We start from the raw sequence: 6,356 nt of genomic DNA, 5'->3' as shown, positions 1-6,356 counted from the left end.
GAACTGATTCTCGGAGGCTCACCATTCAGACCAGGCACTGACGGAGGACAGGCGATCAACGAAGTTGTTTTTGTTTTTTGCAAGAAACTGCTTTTTTTTCAAATACGGTTGACATCCAGTATTAGTTTCAGGGGTACAACATAATGATTAGAGATTTATGTAAGTAACAAAAGTGACCCCCTCAGTAAGTCCAGTACCCATCTCACACCATTGCAGTATTGACTGTGTTCCCTGTGCTGCACTTTACATCCCCCTGACTAATTTTATTACTGGCTATTTTTACTTAACCCCTTCACGTGTTCATCACCCTTCCACCCAAACCCCCTCCCATCTGGCAATCATCAATTTGTTCTTTGCATCTATGAGTTTGTTTCTGTTGGTTAATTTCTTTTTTTTTAGATTCCACATATAAGTGAAATCATATGGTATTTGTCTTTTTCTGTCTGACTTATGTCCTTTAGCATAATACCCTCTAAGTTCATCCATGTTTTCACAAATGACAAGATTTCATGCTTTTTAATGACCAAGTAATATTCCATTATACCCCATCTTCTTTATCTATTCATCTATCCATAGACACTTGGGTTGCTTCCATATCTTAGCTACTATAAACAATGATGCAAAGAACATAGGGGTGCATATATCTTTTTGAATTAGTGTTTCAGATTTCTCCAAAAAACTACCCAGAAGTGGAATTCCTGGGTCATATGGTAGCTCCATTTTTAATTTTTTGAGGAACCTCCATACAGCTGCTCCAATTTACAGTCTCATCCACAGTGCATGAGGGTTCCCTTTGCTCACATTCTCCCCAACACTTACTGTTTGTTGACTTGTTGATAACAGCCATTCTCTCAGGTATGGGGTGATATCTCACTGTGGCTTTAATTTGCGTTTCCATGATGACTAGTGATGTTGAGCATCTTCCATGTCTGTTGGACATCTGTATGTCCTCTGTGGAGAAACGTTATTCAGGTGCTCAGCGAATTTTTTAATCAGATTGTTTGGGGGGGGGAGTGTTAAATTGTATGAGTTCCTTATAAATTTGGGGTATTAATCCCTATCAAATGTATCATTGATGAATATATTCTCCCGCTCAGTAGGCTGTCTTTCATTTTGCTGATGGCAGACTTGCTATGCAAAACCTTGTTAGCTGGATGGAGTTCCACTTGTTCTTTTCTTTTGTTTCCCTTGCCTGAGATATATCAAAAAACTACTGCTAAGAGTGACATCAGAGAGATAACTGCCTCTGTTTTCTTCTGGGAGTTTTTTGTTGTTCTTAGGTTTTTTTTCAGTACAGATTTTTATTTTTACTTTAAAAAGTACCATGAAGGTACACATTGGGAATTTAACTATGTTTTCTATATTTTCTTCTAAGAGTTTTTGTGTGTGTATGTGTCAGTACAGATTCTTATTCTTACTTGGAAAAAAAAAATCTAAGATACCCCTTGGGAATTTAATTACTGTTTCTTCTTCTTTCTAGAGATGAGACATCTGTGTTTTCCAGTCAGTAACGTTCTATCAAACACTGTGCTAAGCCAGTGTACCAGATCAAAGCAGACAGATGACCAGTGAAGCTGTTCGCTGTCCCCTTCTCCTGCTGAGCTATAGCGATAGAACAGCATCTTGGCAGGAAGGCTTTCACAGGACGAAGGAACTGCAGAGCCCCCACCTCAACTGAAACCCGACAAACCGATCTATACAGAAAGGTTTTTAAGCAAACCTGCACCAACACTTACTTGCTATAAGTCTACTTCCAGCATAAACACACACTCATTGGTGCCCAGTGAAAGAGCACCAACATAAAAAGCGTTTCTGCTTTCATGGCACTAACAACTAAAAACCACACAGCATACAATACTTTGACCTTTAAGTGGGTAATCATGGAAGTTCCAAGGTTATAGAAGACACAATCCTACAAATGTAAGACTAGAAATTGATTTTCACATGTAGCTTTTAAATAAAGAACATATCTCTCAGTTGATTCCTACAGCCAAGACTAGCTATAATAAAGGAGCTTCGGAAATCAGAAGACAGGCATCTGGCTTGAGTCACACCCCAGATAAATACTCCCAAACAGTCAAAAACCCATGGAGGCTGAAGGACTGAAATTTTGATGCATATAAAAGCTGTGAGTTCACAAAAAGATTGATGCAAAGCCTGCAGGGACAAAGAGGGCTGGTGATGGCAGGTGCTGACACACCAACATGTATGCTGATGCTGAGCAAGGCCTCCCTCCCCCAGGTGCAAAGCTGGATGTATGTGGGCTTGCTCCAAGGAGACCAACTCAGAAGCCCCTGAGAGAGGTGTGTACTTGGGGAGAAGGGGAAACAGGTCCCAGCAGAATCAGGTCACTTTTTTTGATGCATCAATACTTAACATTCATGAAAAGTTACAGAATAGAGTCAGTCTTTCCAAGATGTTTTCTTCTAGCCTCTCCCAGTGATCAGGGCAGCCTACGTCAGGGACAATCTCATTGCCTGGACTTGGGACATCATGGCCCGGGTGGTCCTGGGAAGCGAGCAGAGAGAATGTTTGCACAATGAAGTCGCCTCCAAACCATTGCTTAAGTCCAGTCCCTGGCCTTCTTTTTCTGCTCTGTAGTCCAGAAACATCTCTTTAAAAGCAAGAAAATCACCCGGCCAGGCATGGCTCAGCGGTTGAGCGTCGACCTAGGATCCAGGTGATCACGGTTTGATTCCCGGTCGGCACATGCCCGGTTCTAGGCTCGATCCCCAGTAGGGAGCATGCAGGAGGCAGCCGATCAATGACTCATCATTGATGTTTCTCCCTCTCTCTCTCCCTCTACTTTTCTCTCTGAAATCAATAAAGATATATTTTTAAATAAAAAAATAAAAGCAAGAAAATCAGTAAACATGGGCAGCATGTCAAAATGTCACCAGCCACTTCATCTGTGTGGTGATGTAAAGGGGTGAAAGCCACCATGTTAAACCTGGAGCCCATTCCAGCAGCTGTTCTTCAATGTACGTCTCTACCAAATAAATAAACTCGTAAAATAGGTATGTAGACCCTGCAGGGTGTGGCTCAGCGGTTGAGCATCAGCCTAGGATCCAGGCGATCGGGGTTCGATTCCTGGTCAGGGCACATGCCCGGGTTGTGGGCTCGATCAATGACTCTCTCATCATTGATGTTTCTGTCTCTCTCTCTCCCTCTCCTTTCTTCTCTCTGAAATCAATAAAGATATATTTAAAAAAAAAAACAACAAGTATGTAGAGCCCTGGCCGGTGTGGCTCAACGGGTAGAGCATCGGCCTGCGCATCAAAGGGCCCTGGGTTCAATTCCCGGTCATGGGCACGTACCTGGGTTGCAGGTTCACTCCCCACCCCAGGTTGGGGTGCACGCTGGAGGCAACCAGTCGAGGTGTCTCTCTCACATCAATGTTTCTATGTCTCTCCCCCTCCCTCCCTTCCACTCTCTCTGAAGAAAAAAGCAATGGAAAATATATCCTCTGGTGAGAATTGACAAAACAAAAATATAGGTGTGTAGGGAGACCAGGATGTCGGCTGCCAGTCTCCATGCCCGGAGCGTTCCAGCAGGTTCCCGCTGTGCCTATGCTTCATGCTTGCAGTTCCGAAGACAAAGAATGAAAACAGCCATGCCTTTATGAAGATGGCAAAGGAGGAGTTAACAAAAGATGCCCCGTCTGCAGACGGATCCAAGACACGTGGAAACCTTAGGCAGTGTGAGATGTGGCCCTGTGTGCTACAGTAGTAAAAGTGCTTTAATGCAGGCTCACCAAAGGATCCAGTCCTTTCAATGAAATTCTTTTACACAGTGTGACAAGGACATCCGGAATGGCAAGAGTTGCATTTCAGAAGAGACAAGAGCACTTCTGCTAACAGGAAAGCCAAAACCCGCTGGAGTGCGAGGCGCAGGACACCCTGTATGAGCCAGCGCAGGGCGCCACGTGGCAGCAATGGAGCAGAGGCTGGAAACATTCGCGCACGTTGGCAGCTGAACCCCTCAGCTGCGATCCACCCAGTGAGCGGGGTTCAGAGGCCGCGGAAGCTGGAGCTGGTGAAAAGAGCGAGCCCTGGGAAAGTTACTCCTGTCACAGGTGGGAAGGACGGTGACCCGGGACAGAACAAGGAGATTCATTCTGATCAGGCCACTCAGGGCTCGCGGCGGCCGGGAAAGGAAGGAACAGGCGCCGCAGCTGGTGCAGACAAGAGCCGGCGGGAAGGCGAGAGAGGGCAGGGAGGACATCGGCCCGTCTCAATCTCAGGGCAATGCAACCAAAAATAGTAATACAGCCCGGCCGGCGTGGCTCAGCGGCTTGAGCATCGACCCAGGAGATGGGGGTTCGATTCCTGGTCAGGGCACGTGACAGGGTTGCAGGCTCTATCAGTGACTCATCATTGATGTTTCTATCTCTGTCTCTCTCCCCCTCCCTTCCTCTTTCTGAAATCAATAAAGACGTATTTAAAATAATAATAATAATATAAGTAAAACCCTTAGCAAGGAAAGAAAGAGCCACAGCCCGTGAGAAAAGCCCTGCAGGTTTGGAAGCAGGTAATGCCACGAGACTCAGACTTCAAGAGGTAGCCAAAAAGACAGCACCAGCAATGGTGAAAAGAAAACTCATTTGCAAAGAAAGAAGAATGAAGCTGGCTCCAGCTTCTGCAAAAACTTGGATTCAAAATATCCTGAACAGAAAATGAGTTAACTTTAGAACACACACTTTCTGCCTTGAAAACTGAAAAAAAAACCTATTACTTCCTTTTCACAAGATCACAAGTCCTGTGATGGAAAAGTACAGCAGGAACTCTTCAGAGAGAAGCTAAAGCAACTCTCTCCTACCCTCCCCACAGACTTTTCTTATAAAAGGTTAATAATTGAGCAAATTGCTTAACACTTGGTTCCAGTTCCTGCATATCTGGAGTTTAAAGGCATAATACACCATTAATTCTCATGCGGCAGGTTTTATTTTAAAGAAAGTAACTGGATGTTCTTACATGACACTGAAAATTCATCAGTGGAATTCCCATGTTACACAAGAAAAAAACAAGTCTCCTGAATTAATTTTTTAAAAGAAAAGAGATCAGATTAAATATTTCCTTGTTTTTTCTTTTGGAAACTTCCACGTGTAATTCTTTCTGCCTGCCCACTCTTCTGCCAAACTGCGGTGTACAGATTGCAGCCCTCTGCTGTGAAGAGTGGTGTGGCAATTTTATAAATGCTGCTTTCTGATTGTTATCAGAGTGAGAGAATAGATTAAATTATTATTGATTTTATATCACTTCTTATTTTGATTTCCACTCCATTTTAATTTAATATAATTTGCAATAAATGTACATATGTTATTTCATAAAGCATATCAGTTTAAAGTGGTTTTTACCCCTGCGACTATGTGGAATATTTGGAATTTTACAGAAGTAAAGACTGCCGAACATTTGGTTTTATAATGTTTGTCACCATATTTTTATTATTAATGTAAAAAAAGTCAGTATTTTAAAATAGATGGACTTTGGCAGCTTTGTGAAAAAAGTTGGAGGTGTTTAAGATTGCTATCAATTTTCAGCATTGTGCTGTCAGGAAATAAGTTTTTGGCTTTTGTCTGCCAGTCTGGGCTCAGTTTTTATGTTTATTCTAGAAGACAACTGTTGCATCAATATATCTCTTCTTGGCATTGTTCAGCATAGGTAATGTATGCACTTTTTGTGTGCACATAATCATACTTAAGTTTTTTGCATAAAATAAATGCTTCTAGATGCCCCCCCCAGAAAATGGTGTGTAGGTGAGTGGATTCTCTTCTGCGTCCTCAAACTCCTGGTAGTTCTTCTCCCTGAAATTTGTGTCATGACTGGAGCTCGGTCCGTGGTAATGTCCTCTAAACATCCAACCAGAGCATCAGAGGCAGAAGAGAAAGACAGAGCCGAGCTCTCCCCCTCCAGGGTGTCCATCTTTGCCTCCACATCCACCCTCCAGCAGGGGAGCTGGCCCTTCTGCCTCTACCCTGCTTCCGACCCAGGCCCAGACTCCTTTCTGCTTTGCAGGGCCCCCACCACCAGGGAGGCCTAACCACCAAGGCCAAGGTGGCTCACAGCCCAGCAGAGTCAGTGCCTGCTGGAGGCCTCAGCCTGGGACGCAGGCTCCCCGGCGCTCCTCCGACCTCTGTGCCCAGGCAGGCGTCTGCACGCCCTGCTCTCTCCTAGTTTTATGGTTTTAATTCTTATATTTTAAGTCTTTAATCCATTTTGAGTTTATTTTTGCATATGGTGTAAGAAAGTAGTCTAGTTTTATTTTTTGCATGCATCTGTCCAGTTTTCCCAGCACCATTTATTAGAGAGACTCTCTTTATCCCATTGTATGTTCTTGCCTCCTTTGTGGTATATTAA

General features: G+C 43.7%; 1 pseudogene; it reads right to left on the bottom strand.

The window, feature by feature from the left end:
- Nucleotides 1-2,453: 2,453 nt before the first annotated feature.
- On the bottom strand, nt 2,454-5,921 carry LOC148091500 (ADP-ribosylation factor-like protein 2-binding protein pseudogene; annotated as a pseudogene).
- Between the last annotated feature and the right edge of the window lie 435 nt (nt 5,922-6,356).

The sequence above is a fragment of the Miniopterus natalensis genome, chromosome 14 (genome assembly GCF_054644295.1).
Source record: "Miniopterus natalensis isolate mMinNat1 chromosome 14, mMinNat1.hap1, whole genome shotgun sequence".
NCBI classification, from domain to species: Eukaryota; Metazoa; Chordata; class Mammalia; order Chiroptera; family Miniopteridae; genus Miniopterus; species Miniopterus natalensis.
This window is presented reverse-complemented; position numbering and strand designations above follow the sequence as displayed.